The following is an 18,191-nucleotide window of genomic DNA, read 5'->3' on the forward strand; positions in this document are numbered from 1 at the left end:
AATTAGATATCACTTATAATTTTTCAGGTCTGTGAAGTTCAAATGTTTCTATGTATTTTTTTTAAAGTAACATTTTTTTTTTGCTGCTAAATGTTCATCTTTTACTCCAGACTCTGACTCTTTCCATAACATAGAAATTTTATTTACCAATTAGATGTTTCCAGCTCTGAGTTCTCATTGACCTTACTGAGAAGTAAAGATACTCAGTACTTCACAGGAGTAATCATGTGATTCCTGAGTTCAAGGTTTTAATATAATTTTTACTCTTTAAATCTAAAAGGGAAAATAAAAAGCTACAAAAAATTTATTACAGCAGTAATGCAAGTTATATAGAGGGATTTTTCAGAGACAGGAGCATCGCTTGCCTGTAACTACTGATGCTTTCTGAATGCAGAAAAGACCAATTGCTTCTCCAAAGAACTCAAGGTTTTAAGAATTAAATGGGAATTTTAAAAATGACTTTTTAGTTGTAGTCAAAAGAATCTATTATTGATGTAATAATGTTTTAGATTAGGGTTTTCAGCTTGGAGATTGTGGCTACTAGAAATTTCCTGGGGATCTCTGTCAAAAGATAAATGTTTCTCTACAGAGAGCCTCTTCCCAGTCAATAACTATTCATGAACAGATCATCCACATAGGTTTTTTTACCTCTGTCTTGATCATGATAGTAACTAGAATTTCCAGCATTTCAGTATCCCTTGACACAGACTCCTCATTGCCATTGTGTTGCCCTCCTCCTCTAGACTGAACACCTTTTTGGGGGAGATTGTTGAAAATTGTACTTCTTTCTTTCTTAGGTTTATTGTAGCCTAACAGATTCCATTATTTTGTTCACAGTGTATATGTAAAAGTTCCTCAGTTGGTCCATGTTTAGATGAAAGAGCTGGTGACAATAAATAACTTCAGTTTTTGGGTGAAGATTTCCACTGCAGTCTACAGATTAGATGTTCTCTTCTTTCCGTACGATTCTCAAGCGCCAGCAAAACTCAAGTTGCAGTCACAGATTAGAGAAGGAAGAACCTTGTCCTTAGTCTGACTTCTGTAGTGGAGGAGATCGAATAGAAATCAGGTATAAACATGTTAACCCACCAAGTGTTTACAGCTGTGACTATAAATATACAAACTATAGCTTTTCTCTACATTAGCCATTTCACTTTTCCACTAAAGAAAGAGAACTCTGGTTCAGTCAGTGTTGCCACATTTTCCAATCCTTTTCTCTGTCCTATAGATCTTTTTAGAACACTTTCCAATTTATAAATACATCTTTTAAGTTATGAGTACCAGGATTGGACATATTTCAAGCTTCAATAATGCCTGATACATTAGCAATATAGTAATAAGGGAAAGGAAGTACTTTGCCTTATTATAATTAATAATTTAATTAATWATGACAGAGGTCACTGTCAAAGTGAGAAATAGGTTTTTTTCTGCTCTAGGCTCTATACTCTCCCCAAATGAGGCTGCTGCAGCAGCCTATGTTCTTTATTCTGAGATGAATGCCTTTATATATTTGACTGTATGAAAACCCCTATTTTAAATTTGTACCCAAGTTAGTAAGAATGAAATTATTTGGTATCATCCACATCTCTACATCCCAATTTCTGTTTAATACAGTGAAGTGTTACCTGTGTATTAGAAAGCACCTTTGAATGTGTTTTAGGTCTTCTGGACACTCATTTTATACCTGTCCTTCTGCTTTCATTATCAGCTGCCTACTCAATCCCTTTCTCCAATTTTGCTCTGTATATATTGATAAGTTTATGTGCACATACTCACGCAGAGACATARAAATATTGTATGCATGAGTATTTTTAAGAATGGCTTTAATTTTCCTTCTAAGCCAAGCTGGCTTATTACCAGAGCAGTTGTCCTTCTTTATTGATTATGGCTTCTGAACATCTAGCAAAATATTCTAAAACAGCTCCTAATTATTCATATTTTTCTGTTTAAATTCTTTCTCCCAATAGATTTGGCTTTATTTGTTCTCAGTTTTGGAAAGTTGACTCTTTTAAAGCTCCAAGTAATTCAGTAGCTGCCATAAAAATTCTGAAACAAAGCCCAAGGAAAGTTCCTGACCTTGTCTTGGTTTGGTTCCAGAAAGAATATGAAAAGGGGGATGATGCACAATCTTGATTAAAATTAATAAGTTTCTGAAAGAGAAAATGAATTTTTAGAGCTCACAGTAGATTTCTGTGGTCAGGAGCCTTGACAAGCATTGAAAATCCTTGTAGTTGATAATGCTGGACATCTCGTGAGCAGTACTATTGAAATGCACAGTGCTGATATCTTGGAGAAGTGGACTCTGGAATGGCTGTCTGTGACAGCAGTGTGAACTCCCCAGTTTTTAATCTGTTCACTAGCACACCTCATTATGACCCAGAACTGCCTGTATTATTGTTGCCTGAACACAGAWATCAGTTTGATTGTTACTGTCATGGTTTAACCCCAGCTGGCAGCCAAGCCCCAGGCAGCCKCTCRCTGACTCCCCCACCAGTGGGATTGGGGAAAGAATTTGAAGGGTAAAAGCCAGAAAACTCGTGGGCTGACATAAAAACAGTTTAATAGGGAAATTTTAAGTTGTGTACACAAGTAAAGCAAAACAAGGAATAAATTCACTGCTTCCCACAGGCAGGCAAGAGTTCAGCCATCTCCAGGAGAGCAGGGACCTGTCACATGGTGACTTGGGACGACAAACACCATCACATTGAATGTCCCCAGCTTTCTCCTTCTTCATCTCACTTTATATCCTGAGCACGATGTCACATGGTCTGGAATATCCCTTAGGTCAGTTTGGGTCACCTGTCCTGGCTGTGTCTCCTCCCAGCCTCCCAGACACCCTGTTTTGGGTTGGCATGGCCAGGTTTGGGTAGTGGGGGGCACTACAGGGGTGGCTTTTGTGAGAARCTGCTGGAGCTTCYCCCACGTCTGACAGAGCCAATCCCAGCCTGCTCCAGGATGGAGCCGCTGCTGGCCAAGCCTGGGCCAGCTGGAAATGGTGACAATGCCTCTGTAATAACAGATTTAGGAAGAAAAAAGATTATTGTGCACAGATGTAACTGTGGCCAGGGAGGAGCGGCATAAGAATATGTGAGAGAAGCAGCTCTGCAGACACCAAGGTCAGTGGRGAAGGAGGGTGGGGACGCACTTCAGACACCAGAGCAGRGATTCCCCTGCARCCCATGGTGCAGAATGTGGTGAAGCAGCCGTGCCCCTGCAGCCCATGGAGGWYCMYRGGGWTGCAGRGATCCCCCTGGGCCTGGGGAGGAGCCCCAGTTGGAGTGAGTGGATGCCTGAGAGGAGCCTGTGACCCTCTGGGAAACCCATGCTGGAAAAGGCTCCTGGCAGGGAGCAGCAGATCAGGGGAGAGAGCAGCCCATGCTGGAGCAGATTTGCTGATGGGATTTATGAACCCGTGGGGGACCCACACTGGAGCAGGTTGCTCCTGAAGAACTGCAGTCTGTCAAAGACTGACCCACAATTGCAGCAATTTGTGGAGGACTGCTTCCTGTGGGATGGACTCATGTGGGAGAAGGTCATGGAGGGACCCAGGGCAAGGACTTCTCTCCCTGAGCAGTGGCAGAAACATCATGTGAGGAACCACCTGTAACCCCCATTCCCTGTCTCCCTGTGCTGCTCAGGGGGAGGATGCAGAGCTGGGAAGGAGAGAGGGTTTGGCGAAACGTGGTTTTAAGGTCTCATTTTGCTTCTCATTATCCTGCTCTGATTTTGTTAGTAATAAATGAAATTAATATCTCCAAGTCGGTTTTGCACGTGACAGTGAGCGATCTTCCTCTGCCCTTATCTCAATTCATTAACTCACACTTCATTATATTTTCTCTCCCTGTCCAGTTGCAGAGGGGAGTCATAGAGGAGCTTTGGTGGGTGTCAGGCACCCTGCCAGAGTCAACCCACTGCAGTCTTTTTGGTGCTGAAACCTCGGTACGAGCCAGGGACCCATTGCAGCCTCTCCTCAGCAGAAAAGGCCTTGGCTCTGTGTGAGCCCTGCTCAGCAATAACAAAAACATCTCTGCATTATCAACCCCGTGTTCAGCACAAATCCAAAACACAACCCCACAGTGGCCACTGTGAAGAGAGTTAACTCTACCTCAGCCAAAACCAGCAGAGGTTTTGAGGGAGAATACTGTCCTTCAGTTTTAAGATCAGCAAGTGAAGTTATTTCATTTAGATAGTAAGGTCCTGTAGTTTCATTTTCACATATACAACCTTAAAAACTCTCAGCATCAGCTATTTTGGGTCACGGAATAAAAGTGTTCTGTGAGATTTGGACTGCAGACTTGCTTTGAGAAGAGGCATATTTCATTTTCACAGCCTATCATGTCAGTGTTTTATTGGATACAAGTATTCTGAGGAAAAGATCATCAAATGTGCATTCAGAAGAAAAGTAGCCAATGATAAGAAGAGAAATAGTAAGTACAATCCAACATGCCCAAACAGAATCAAACTCAATTCCTATTCTTCTGTCACCTGTTAAGTAATTATTCAAAGAACCTAAAATTTTCTCTTACAACAATATATTTTAAAATTTGGATAACTGTTACTTGGGAGTTTTCACTGAAATTCCAAGGACAACAAAATACACTATTTCTATAGGCATTTTTATTAACATAAGATGACGTCTGGTTGGACTGTTTTAATTTWAAAAATTCTTCAGATACATTCAAGACATTGTTGTGAATCATGATAAGAACGAGAAAGGTCGTGCTACCACTGCCAGGTCTTCAGAATTCATAACATTTTCGAGTGCTTCAGCTGGTAAGAGCATTGGAGGGTCAGTTGATAGCCTACTTGACTTCTCTGAAAGCCCAGCTTCATTGAAGTTTAGTACAAGTTATCAGGGTAAAACTTGTGTGCTAGAACACATGAAAGCTTTTGCTCGGTATAAAACAAATGCCTCTGAGTTTGTTGTTTTTTTTTTTTTGTTTTGTTTTCATTTGTGGAGTCATTGTGTTGGGTTTCTTTCACTTTGTATAGACATTATGAAGAAGAATATAGATTTCTGTTTAGACCATACTTACTCTTTTATGTAGTTGGACAGTCAGACAGATAAAAGAGTTTTTCAGTAATCCTAAACAGTCCTTTCCTCATCTCTTCCTTCCATTATTTGATATTGTCTTCATTGTTTGTTTAGCTGATTGTTTCTAATCTTTGCTACTTCAGAATTTTAAGGGTCAGTTTGAGATTTAGAGTTCTTTTTCTCATGTTGTAAAATGTCATTTGGATAAGCCAAGGGAAACTGAAACAATACACTTTGGAATTATTGATGATGAAGGGAAAACTAAAATTTKATTTCCTTACATCTGCTTCTAATAACTTTTCTAAAATTATATTAATGGATCAATGTTGAATTTTCATTTCTGTTCAGATCATAGGATTTGCATGCATACTTTACATCTTTTGCTCTTCTAACCATGTTTCCATTAAGCCTATCTCTCTGCTGTAAAATTATTATTTTGCAAGGATTTCTTTTGCCAAATATTCCATGATAATCTGTGGGAAACTAATATTTAGTTGGAACACAGAAAAAATTATATTGTGGAAGTCCTATTTGTACCCAAATGTCACCATGATGTGAATAGAGACCAAGCTGGGTGCTCTGTGTTGCAGATCAAATGGATGTTTTACAGCAGCACAATGAGTCAATTTTTTTTGGAGCTGTTTTGAAGTCTCCATTCCATCTCATTCAATTTTCAGCTGCCTCCACTTGTTTAGCCTCTTATCAGCTTACATATATCGCAAGGATAAGACACTCCTTTAGCCAAGTTAATTACAGTGTCTTCATCCCATGCAATCATGAGCAGGCCTGGTTATTTTAATCATCTTCACGCCTACTTTCCTATACACATTTTGCTTCCACGGTAGCCATTCTAAAATGTGTGAGCTGGACCCTTGCCTAGAAGAAAGCTGATCCCTGCATTACCCTGAAATGTTCTCATTGCATTTGCTTCTAATTGGGTAATGTGCTACACTGTTTTCATATGTTTTTTGTTCCTTGCTATCAAACATTCCATGCTTTTTTCATGACATGATTTCCAAGACTTCCTTGTCACCTGCTTTCCTGCCAATTCTCCCAGAGATTCATCTCTAAATTGTTCTGTTTCTTCCAAAGTCTCACCCTCATACTGCTGCTAATTGAATATTTGCATACCCTGTTCCTTCTGTCTGGAACTCCCAGCCCTTTTAACTCACTGGATGTCCGTTGCCAAACACTTTTAAAAGTCAGGCTGAAACTTTCCCCTTTGAATATTGCTTTTTGTGTTCATATGTAATCCCTTTCAAAACGTTCAGAGCCCAGAAATGTTTCCACATTCAAGTGATCAGAAGTGAGAGATAACAGCAGGGTTTCAGGCCAAATCAGATATTGAATGATCTGTGAACCTGTCATTTCCTTGTAGAATTATACAACAGTGACAATCTCATGATGGTTATGTCACACACGCTGACAAAAAAATCAGGATGTCCTCCTTGTAAAAACAAATCCAGGAGGTCCTTCATGTTCCTGAGCAGGTACAGGCCTGCTACATTTACATGCACAAAGAAGTATCTGAAGCAGCAGTATGTTGGATAGCTTAGGCTGTTGGAAACGGAAAGTCTGCAGTTCAGCAGCAGATAGAAGTTGTTCAATCATCTAATTTCAAAGCAGTAAGTTCAAGAATTAAATACTTCCATTCATGTAAATGCTGCGTGATTAGCAACAGTTAACAGACAATCCTTCTAATAAGTCCAAGGATGCAGCCTGATCTGCTCACACCCCTCTCTTTCATCATGTTTTCAGCTCCTTCTGTTCATCTTTAAACCTTGCTCTGTCTTGMCACAGAATTTAGGTCTTGTCAATCTACCGCTGTTGTGCCAATATATAAATGACATTATCAACTTAACATCAGAGGCTGCTATTAACATATCAGTGTAATCTTCAAGATAGAATCAGTTTAAAAGATGATCAGTGTAATACCTGTCTGTCAAATTATGAAAATAAGCAATGGCTGTGTTTTTTTACACCATATTAATACTACACCAGCATTTCTAGTTTAGTCTTCACTAGAATTGCATTGGAGAAATACTGAATTTCTGGGAGCTTTAAAGAACAAACAATGTTTGTTCTTACCAAGTGGAAGGATTTAGTAAAGACATGGTATCAATGTATTGTTATGAATGGGAATTATTTATGCAGGACTTTTCAGTATTGGAAGAGAGCCTTTGCTGAAATGCAATAGCATATTAAAAGTGTAGCAAGAGATTAGCTGTGCAATGAGGACAGGGATTGGCTTCTAATTATCTAAAGATTTCATTTCTGGTGAGAGTCCCTTCATAACCACCTCAGAGGGGATAAAAAAACTATTGAAGTTACATGCAAGGATCTAAATTACCTGCCACACTGGCATATGTCAGAGGTAATGCTTGTAAGTAGCTGGAGTTACACTAACATTGACAGAAATTACCCTACTGCAAAATTTAATAAATAGAAAGGATCTCAGATGCACTTACTCACTGCAAATAGCTTACTGAAGAGATAACTATGGTTTACTTTACAGTTTTGTCTTCCAGAAGTTTATTTCACCTCCTGAAGCTTCTTCTTTTGATTTCTCATTGTACCTGAGAAGAGGTTTGTGTCTTCCAACATTTCTTAAGAGGGAGACGTGCCCTGAAACCTTTCAGAAGTACAACCACCTGCCAGTCCTGCAGGCAAGCACCAATGCAGCAGCTGTCTGCATACTCTCTCAAGGAATTAGAGTAAATAAAGTCAGCTTTGTATCTGGGTGCTGAAGTTAGAGTCAGGAAAAGAAGATGTTAATTGTGTAGACATGTAAATATTGAAGTGAATTTTTTATTTGAAAAGGCAGATAACAAAGACTCTACATGCACATTTATTATCCTATTACCTCTGTTGATTGTGTCTGTCGTGTGATTTTGGAAGGGTGAAATAAGTTTTAGGTTATGAGTTCAGTTCTTAACACTAGATTTGAGAAAATAAATCTTTAAATAAATTAGTGCAAGTTTCAACTAGCACAGTTTATTTTAACATGTTCAGTTTCACCTTCCCAGTATGTGACAGTGCACCGTGCACGCTGCTGTGGGGGATGAGCTCTGAGGGATGAGTGTGGTGGCTGCAGAGGASCTCAGGGCCAAAGCCACAGTTCAGGAGCAGAATTTCTGCTGGGAGCTGCCACAATCAACCTGGCTTTGTGCTGTGCATGTAGTCAGGAGCTTTCACTCCAGGCATAGAAAACATTTTCGTGGGGAATAACCTACAGCGTACAATGGAATAAAAGGAAAAGAAGTTTCATTTTGCAGCCCTAAAACACAAAGATCTTCACCTCAGTGAGTTCCTAGCTGGGTCACACCTGGAAGAAATTGAATGGCTGGAACAGAAATTAAGTGCCCAATATTGGATAATCTAATCTTAAGGTTCCAAATAAATGAAGAAAGGAATTACAACTGGTCTCTACTCACTGAGAGCTACTGAGCACGCACAACACATATTTCTGTTGTAGTTGCTCACATCAGATTTCATTCTGGCCTCATATTTAAGCTTTTACATGGTTTTAAATGCTTGCTGCAAAGTCAGATCTTTGAGAAAGACATATGACTGGCAGAGAATAAATATTTTACATGGAATAATTACTTATTGCCTGAAGTCTTTGGCATGCCATCCAGCAAGAAAAAAAAGCATTTTAATACATGCCAACCACACCTACAAAAGATAAGTACCATCACAAATCATACTCACTTATTCCAAGATTATCATTTGATAACCAGTCCAAATTGCTGTTGAGATAATAGCACATCTTTTGATGTTACTGGCAAAGCGCAGGTAAAAATATTTCTGTGTTTGGCTTTCACCATTAGAGCTAAGATTTTACAAAACCTAACAACAAAACAAGAGCCAAAGCACAAGAGGAAGAATACTTTCTCATAGTAGTGTAAATTAAATATACTTCAGCATACTTTGGGAAAAAAATGCCACCTACTAGAAATAGGCTTTTAAGTGAAAACTGTATAAACACAATTTATTTTACTGGGTAAAGTTTTGAAATATTTGGTGCAATCTATTTAGTTTGAGCCCAGGTTTCTTAGAGGCATTTGGAAAATACTTGCAACAAATGTAATAGGTTCTCCCAACAATGAGAGAAGATAAGTAACATCTACCAGAAAAAACACAAATTGACTGTATCTTGGTGGCAGATTTCCTTGACACCTCTAGTCCACATCCATTCAAGCCCTGCCTCTCTAACATCCCAGGAAGCTTTAATCAATGCCAGGTTTACACCAGTACAGAGCAGAATCTCTGGTTTATCAGTTTAAAACAATGGGATCCTTTATGCAGGGAGATTGTGACTCACTGCCTTGTTTGTCCTAGCTAATGAGAACTAACAGCACTGTCTGTAATGCATGTGCCATGGATATTACTGTGGGAATGTGCCTTCAGGAAGAGATCCAACTATCTTCAACTGMATAGTCAAAGGTGATTGTTATTAAAATAATTTTGGAAACTCTTGTACAAGATGTACTTGAGTTGCACAGCGAATAAGTTAATGATTGTTCTAACTTATCAAAGTTGTTCTGCACATATGTTCAACATGCAACTTGTTGGCATTTTGATGCTGTGTATGTGTGTGGGGAGAGGGGTGTGAKCAGGCCATGTCTGCTGACTCATCTTGATAGATGGATTGAGTCTTATCATCATTGGATCAGAGAAACAGAGTGGTTCTCTGAAATGAAATAGCTTGAGGGGAAAGAATAAACATCCTGCATCAGACCTTACAGTAAATCAGACCAAGGAAAGGCTCTATTCAAGAGATTGGAATCCTGGCTTGCTCAGGATTTCTGCCAAGGTTTGTTACACCATAAATGAAAATCCACAAACTAAGAGATGAAAATCTGTTTAAGACCCTTGATTAATTATTTGCTGAGTGGGGAACTGTCAGGAACAACTCATGTCTTGGTATTCAGTGACTGCTTACAATTTAATTACTGTTTAGAAAGCATGGCTCTTCCCAGATGTGATAGAGAAAATACCTTGTCCTTGCAAGGGGCACAGTTGTAGAGGAACTTACCTTCTGGTGGAGTCTGGAACATCTGCAAGCCCTAAAACTTAGAGAAAAAAAAATCCCTGGGACTGTGGGGATATAAAAGGATARGAAAAGAATGAGCCAAGTTTCAAGGTGAGAAGAATTGGGTAATTGATTCTTCCTCCTCTGTGAAGGATTCTGAAGGTTGTCTGATAAAGGTCTTAGAGAAGACTGAGGATTGGCATTGGTAATATGTCTGTCATATAAAGGACCAGAGRAGAATGAATGTTGTACTTTCTATTCCTTTCATTTCCTCTGAGATCCAGAGCAGAGCATGTAGTTTTGACCATTTCCTGCAGGAGAAGAGCATTGAATAAACATCTGGGAAGAGAACACCTTGGTACAGTTCCTGAACAGTGAAGACTAAAAAATGAAACTATTTACACAAAGCAACAGCAGCAACAAATATTTGGACACCTTCATCACTGTAATAATTTCTTAGCATTTCCTTTTAAGAAGGGCAGCGATCCTGATCWTCTGTTTACAGTTTGTGCTCTGATTGCTGATTCATCCAGACTATACAACCACTGAGTTGGTACAGAAGTAGCATGTGCTTGTGACCAAGTGAAGACATCCATTCCAGATTACTTTACATGATGAAATTTTGCTGGAAAGGTCAGGTCTGTAAGGTATCTAGCAGGAAAAAAAGAGATAAGATAAAGCAAAAAAAAGCTAGCAAATGTGATTTCAGTTATTCATAATGCTGCTTATCCCAGTCATGCATGTCTGTATGTTTTTCTGCATGCACTGTAACTGTTATGTTACTATGTTTATGTTACTATCTATGTAAAAATGTTTGTATATTTCCTATCAGCCTCTGTTGCTGGGGGGGGAGAAGACCCAAAATCTATCCCTCACCTTAACTAGTAAGAAAAGTTTTTAAAAACGTCAAAAGCTTCCTTTAAATCTCAGGTGAGAACTGCTACATTGAAACATATCCATCATGAACCATGCCAGGGGCTCTTATTGCAGAAATTAGCAGATATAACTGATCAGAGATTCAGTGAAGTACTGACAAGCAAGTGTTCTCTATAGTGTTATAGACCGGTTGGAAAATGAAATTTTCACCAGAAAATGCAGTTAAATGTAAAGAAAAAGGAGAGCAATTGAAGTAATTGGTGGAAAATCCTGAATTTTCAATCAGAACATAAACGTTTACATTCTGAAAAGCAGCAAAAGCACTGGCTTAGGTCTTCACATTTCCATTTTTCTCTTCCGGAGTGCCCCTCCTCTTATACAACAATTAATTTGTTTTTCCAACAAAAAYATCAACATTTTCCATTTAAAAAATGGCAGAAACAATGAAGGATACTTTAATTATAACCCAAAAGTCATAAATTTCTTTGATTGGGAACTAAAGCGGTTTATAGTTGCTTATTGAACCTTTCAGCTGAGACCCAGGATGGGAACATCATGAAGAAATGGGATGTCTGCAGGATCTTTCCACTGTGCTCGTCCACTACAAAGCTGTCTGCAGTCTGGCAGTAAGATCTGTGTTGATACTTAGACTGTCTTGAAACCCAGATGCTAAGGCCATTTGATTTCCCCAATCTACTGGGTGTAATAGAGACATAATCAGTCCCCAGTCAGTGCTCAGCTTCATCAAAATTGGGCACTATATAKCTATGCAATATTTTTGCAAACTACATTTTCATTTGTGTTATTATAACCTGGAAAGCCAGTATCTAAGGACAGAAAATCACACATAGCTACAATTAGAACAGGATTATGAATATTAAGTAAATTACTAAGACTTCCAAAATATTTTATAGATRATGTGATTCAGAAAACTGAAAAGCAAAAGCAACTTTTCATCTATTGTGGGAGTGAATTAGAAAAGACTCCCTAAATATAGTCCATAGCCTAGATGATATTAATATCAATRTATATCTTTCTGATATTACTATTCACTATCTCAAATATCCCTGATGTGTCGCAGCAGAGACCCAGGAAACCTATTCTTTGAYCTGGCCTTGGCATGCTGTACTGGAAGAAACCTGCCTATCTGAAATAGGACAATTAGGAAAGTCTTGGGAGCAGGGCTGAGGGAGGTCACCTTGCTGGAGCTGCCTTTGCATTCTGGAACACTCAATAAACCAGGCAACCTGTGGAGTAAGAGGAGAATGTTGACACAAATATTTGGGAGCCTTGTACAGGATGAAGATGTAATCAGCATTAAACATTTATAACTAGTATTAATGAGCCATTAAAAGGATAGGAAACCCTGCATTCCTATTCTACTCCTTCACACTTATTATCCCGTGAAATCTCAAAGGATTTGTGTTGGGAATATTTGCTTGTTAACTTTACATTTGCCACAGGGARGACATAGGTAATCCTAGTACCAATGGCAATCTGCCCCACAGAGCCCTCACACTGCATTACTGGTCAGGGTCAGCTGCTTTTTGGGGGAAGTTCTGCCTGTTCTCCCACATCAAACAAGATGAACAGCTGGCTAGTGGCTTGTCCAAAATGGCAATGGACAATGTCTAAGAAAGAGTCTGCCCAGAGTCACATATCACACAAAAAGGTCCTTGTCTGTTGGAATCACAGACAGAATAAACTCACAGCTTTCTGGCAGAGTCTRTGTAGACATTCTGTTTTTCCCACCCTCCCTTTCCCCTCGGTAAGCAATGCATTATCCAGCTTGGAAATGTAAGGCATGCTGAGGCACATATCCTCTATGTCCATGTGGGTGAGGAGACAAACTTTTAACATGCTCCTGAAAATTTGCTGTTGAAATTTGGAGAGTAAATAAGAACTCTAATATCCTTTTTGCTTTTGAAAAGTACTTATTTTCTCTACATATTTCAAAACTTAGTGCTCTAAATGCATAGAGGCTTGTAGTGCTTGCACAGAACAAGATGCTCTTGGACRTGGGACAGGTAATACAATCAAAATGGTGCTTTGCACACTTGCAGTCTAATGTTGGGCATTAAAGGAGTCTAGAAATTAAATGTCCCTATGTAATTTAACCAAGCTTTGGTGTTCTTCTGGGAATTTAATGTTGTAATATATTTGACCTCAGTAAATATTAGATATTTGCCCTAATATCAGTGGACAAGGATTCTATTAACAACTGCTTTATACTTCTGTTCATGGTATTGTCTGTCTTTCCCAAAGGTGGTGTATTTTTAAAGTAATTAAAAACTGAATTGTTGCCACATTCTGACACCAAATCTCCACAATATCCTTCCTGCTCTGTTTGGCAGCAAGAAGGAGCCTGGATGAACTGACAGTGTTAGAGTGTTTGTTGCTTCCCTAGAAGCTTCTGGACAGTCATTTACTTTGCCACTACATTAATTTTATGTGCTAACACAGTTATGAATTTGATATGAAATTGCATTTAAATTAAAATAATTCTCTTTCAGTTCAGCTCTCATGTAAGAAGTACCTGAGCYTCTTGATTCAATCACCTCACTATGTCAGATTGCCTAGAGCTCATGATCAAACTGCTCTAATTCCCTTCTAAAGGTCATGTAAACATGTGTGCTTAGTGAATTAGATGCAAATTCAATTCCCTATTCGCAAAGCTTCCTAGTTAAGTTCCTTACCTATCCYTCAATTGCAAGCCTGCATCTGACAGCAGAATATTGACTTATGAACTGTGGTCAAAGACATGATTAAACCAAGAAATAACTGCCCCCTGCAATGCAGAGAATACAGATAGAGGGAAGTGAAGCTACATTTTTTTTAAATGGTGCTCATTATGTAGGTCAACTAACTCACTTTTTAACATGGCTGTTYTACAATTTTATTTGTGTTTTTTTACACTGTTTTTAGTGGGGTGCTATGTGCTGAAGAGCAATGTATAGATATCCAGGTACACATGCATGGATTTTATTGAAGTTTTTACTGTAATTAAGGACTGCTTGAGCGTCCTTCCTAACAAGGTGTGCTAAAGCAAAAAAAAATGAAAATAATGAATGTCAGTTTTAAGTCATCTCCATCAAAGACTGAATGAAACACATTGAACAGCTCACCATTTCAATAATAAAAACAGAGCAAATCTTTTTCATTCTGGYTTTTCAGTTCATCGATAAAATAGTTTCAGTGCTGATTTTCATAATTCTGCAAGTAAAGTTATTATTTTTATGATCTATGACTAATGCTCTGTGTACAGTTATTCTGACCTTTTTACTTTAGTTCACCCCACAAGTCTGTGCAGCACAGTACCTTTCCTCTGACTGGGGTTGGTGATGGAAAAAATATCAGCAGTGTCAGCTTTCCCCAAACATCTATTTGTACCATCCTGGAAATAGTTGGTCTGAAATAATCCTGAACTCATTGTTGAGAACTTTTCAGCATGCCAGACTCAAAATCTGAGGATAGTAAGACCCAGAAAGTCACCAGGTTTAGATTTTGCAGATAATGGATTCTCAAATTCTGTGTTGCCTCCAGGTTTTCAACCTCTAGGTAGCACATTTTCAGCCTCTGTGTTGCACATWTTCAAGAGTTTTCAAAGACAGGGAGAACAAAAACATCTTTCAAGAACGTGAAAATCTCAGATGAAAACACACAAACAAACAAACAAACAAACTACAAAGCAACAAGTCGCCCACATCTGTTGCCATGCTTGGTAAGCCACGAGGTACRAGAGGAGCTGTGGGGTTGTCTGGGGCAGAGAGTTATCCAGGGCACTTTGATGCTTACCACAGGCAGAAYATTTTCCAGGTGCATCACCCTACAGACAAACCTTGCTGTGGGAAGAGCCTCAGTTCTTGCTTCAACTTCTCCAACTGCGTGAAGTCACAGCCCTGTTGGGAAGGAAAAGAGGAGTTCCTTGGTAYGATGTGTTTTGCTAAGTGCCATGAMAGGTTGTAACGATGAGGAGAAGGTAGACAGCAAAATATTTCTGGTGTAAGGGGCTGACAAAGAACCAGCATAAATGTAAATTCATCATTCTTATCAATTAACCACTCCCTGCAGAATTTCCTGGTATGCTTACCAAAGATAAAGGCATCCAGCTGCCTCATGGGCTCGGTGTGAGATGAACCAGCACTCCCAGCCTTAGGTCAGAGCAAGAGCTGAGTATCAGCCACTTATCTGCCTTGAGGTCCCACTGGGGTCTTGATATCTGCATTTCTTCCTTTCAGAAATAAATGAATGGCAATATCAGCCAGCAGATTTCTTTAAAAAAATCCAAAAACCCTAAATAGTAACTGGAATACAAGATTAAAGGGAATTAAACCAACCAATTAGTGCATCTGAATAGTTCATATCTTCTGCTGAAACAAAATATTTAAAATCTCTTTCTTACCTAAGAAGTTTAAGTGAATTAGTCAAAAGGTCTCTGGACCATTAGAGTCAATTTTCTTTACTAATCTTGAGAAAGAAAGGATATTTCAAGGAATTGCTGACTTGCCAAAGCAATCRTAGCATTTAAAGAAAATGGCCCAGGAAATGATATATCAGTTTTTCTGATGCTAATTTTAGGGAAAAAAGATAGAAAGCTGGACAAAGTTAGCACCCTATCAACAGGGAATTATGTGCTAAAAATAAAGCTATATCATTCAACCTAGTTTCAGAGAAAGYAGTTCTTGTCAAATTATCTTCTTAAGGTTTTTCTTTTATAAGATTATAGGTCTGGTTGACAAAGGTAACTGTATTGTTACAGTGTAATTAAATTTCACTGRGGCATTTGACATACTGCACATGACATTGTGCTTTAAAATCCTRCATTATATGTAATTAATAGAGCACAGATTACATTATTTAAAAGCCACTTGACTGATAGCACTCAATATGTATGCATTGATGGAAAGGCATTAATTATCAGGCCATTACTGCAAAACACTGCAAGACTCTTGGTCCTAAACCATTGTAACCCTTGTTTGGAAATAAWGCTGGGTGCAGTTCAAAGAGGACATGAAGCTGATGCTGTGGAAAGCAATCACAAGTCRGAGTGTGCAGAACCTCCTGGGTAGGTGACCTGAATTCAGCAGGAGTTTGAACACACTGAAATGCCGGGAGCAGGGAGCAAAAGCCTTTTGSAGAGAGGAGTTGCCAGCCCATGCCCCCAGGAAAAAGCACTTGTGCAACTTTGGAAACATGAAAAACTCATCCAAAATGGATGCAGAGGAGAAACCTAATCTTTGACATTAGGCAAAGTTTGTATGGGTGTCAAGGTGGTGCCAGAGTAAGCCTTGGAGAAGTGAGTGAAGAGGAATGGAGCTGAGGGGATTATTTGTATCTTGCAGGGAGGTTTGAGGGGCCAGAGGAGCTGTGAAGAGGGGAATTTGGGGGCAGTGAGAAGGGAGTGGCCACTGCTGAGTGGGTCCTGGTAAAATGTGGGTCCTGGTGTCCATTCCTTTCCATTCTCTCAGACCCATTCCCCATCCTGCAGTGTCTGACCATTCCTGCTCACATCCAGCACCCTTCCCACACTCAGCTCCTCTCCCTGCACCAGCTGGAATGGGCTGGAGGGCTGAGACACCACTTGGCCATGGCTTTCCCCTCTCTGAGGACCTTTTGGGGAAACAAACAATACAGGTCCTGTGGGTGGAGATTAACCAGTGGTTCTTTCTGGTTTCAGAATCCATGAATCACCCCTTGCTGCTTGGGTGGGTTCTCTTCCTTTGTTCAAGATCTAAGCGGGAAAAAAAATAGAGCTGATTTCTAATGTCTTAGCAAAACTCAAATAGCCTTGTAGGTCTAATAATTTTAGTCTGATTAACTTTGTGTTTCTTTGCCTGTTCAGACAATATTTGGWGTTTCTCAAGGAAAAAAAAGACTGAAATCAGTAAAAGCATATAGGAACGTGTTGCAAATATGTATGTGGCAATCCTATTTAATAGTTATTTGCAATGGCCAGTATCTCCATGCTAAAACTCTMCATGACATTGAAAGTATTGACACTATTGCATATTTCACTTTGGTACATACACTAAAATTGGAACAAGACAGACAAGATTAGTRTGGCTCCTGGGAAAGGATCACACGCAGATTCATGAAGAGCTGCAAAATATTTTYGAGCCCAGCAGGACTGGGAAAGTGATTGTCCCTCTGTACTGGGCAGTGGTGAGCCCACAGCTTGAGCCCTGTGTCCAGTTTTGGGTCCCTCACTACAAGAAGGACATTGTGGWGCTGGAACAAGGCAGAGAAGAGTTTTGTTCCCAAGAACCCCAGAGCTGGTGAAGCCTCTGGAGCAYAAGTCAGATGAGGARCAGCTGAGGGAGCTGGAGGGGTTTAGTCTGGAGAAAAGGAGACTCAGGGGAGGCTTTTTCACTGTCCACAGCWCTGGAGAGGAGRCTGTAGCCMGGTGGGGGTTGGGCTCCTCTCCCAGGCAGCAGTGACTGGACAAGAGGACRTGGCCTCAGGCTGCACCAGGGAATGTTCAGGCTGGACATCAGGAARARTGTCTTCACTGAAAGGGCTGCYYAGGGAGRTGGTGGAGTCACCATCCYTGGAARTGTTCAAGAAAGGACTGGGYRTGGCACTTAGTGCTGKGGTGTAGATGACAAGGTGACGATCAGTCAAAGGTGGGACTTAATGGTGTTGGAAGCCTTTTCCAACCTTATTATTCTATGATTTTATAACCTACTTAGTTTATATGTCAGGAAGAATTTCAGGTTACTATATTATTTTTAAACATTACAGTATTTTTTAAACATTACAGTATCAAACAGCTAATATTGAAAAAAGCCACCCTAAAAGCCTTTACCGGAGTTTGACCACTTTGGTAAYTGCTCCATGCTAAAGTAAATCCTCAGCCCTTTAGTTTTCAAAATCTGAACTTCTACATAATTTTATTAATAAACAGTATATGGGGCAATGTTATAATGGACCAAATTAAGCCAAAATCCTTCGTGCAAGGGGGCATAATGTTTGGATTTAAAAAATCCATGCAAGACTTGAATTKGTTGGTTAGAGACCAATACTAATTAAAATTAGACAAAATCCAACAGACCTTTGATAATCACATCAAAAGTTTACATTCATTTGATGTGGATTGTCTATATTTCATTGTTACTCTCTTAAAAGCTTATTTATGTACAAAGAGTTAGAAAAGGGTATTAATATTTAAAAAATGGAACTATAAGGGCAAACACTGATTCAGCAGATGATTTAATTTATAAWATGTTCACTTTATTCTGCTCAAAA

General features: G+C 39.3%; 1 non-coding gene across 1 annotated transcript; it reads left to right on the forward strand.

The window, feature by feature from the left end:
• The first annotated feature begins 16,950 nt into the window (after nucleotides 1-16,950).
• LOC130575025 (U6 spliceosomal RNA) lies at nucleotides 16,951-17,057 on the forward strand. Its single transcript, XR_008965513.1, has one exon. It is a non-coding gene; the product is annotated as a U6 spliceosomal RNA (small nuclear RNA).
• The last annotated feature ends 1,134 nt before the right edge of the window (nucleotides 17,058-18,191 follow it).

Source organism: Malurus melanocephalus, unplaced genomic scaffold (assembly GCF_030028575.1).
Source record: "Malurus melanocephalus ecotype Western Australia unplaced genomic scaffold, MMel_1.1 scaffold_3, whole genome shotgun sequence".
Taxonomy (NCBI): Eukaryota; Metazoa; Chordata; class Aves; order Passeriformes; family Maluridae; genus Malurus; species Malurus melanocephalus.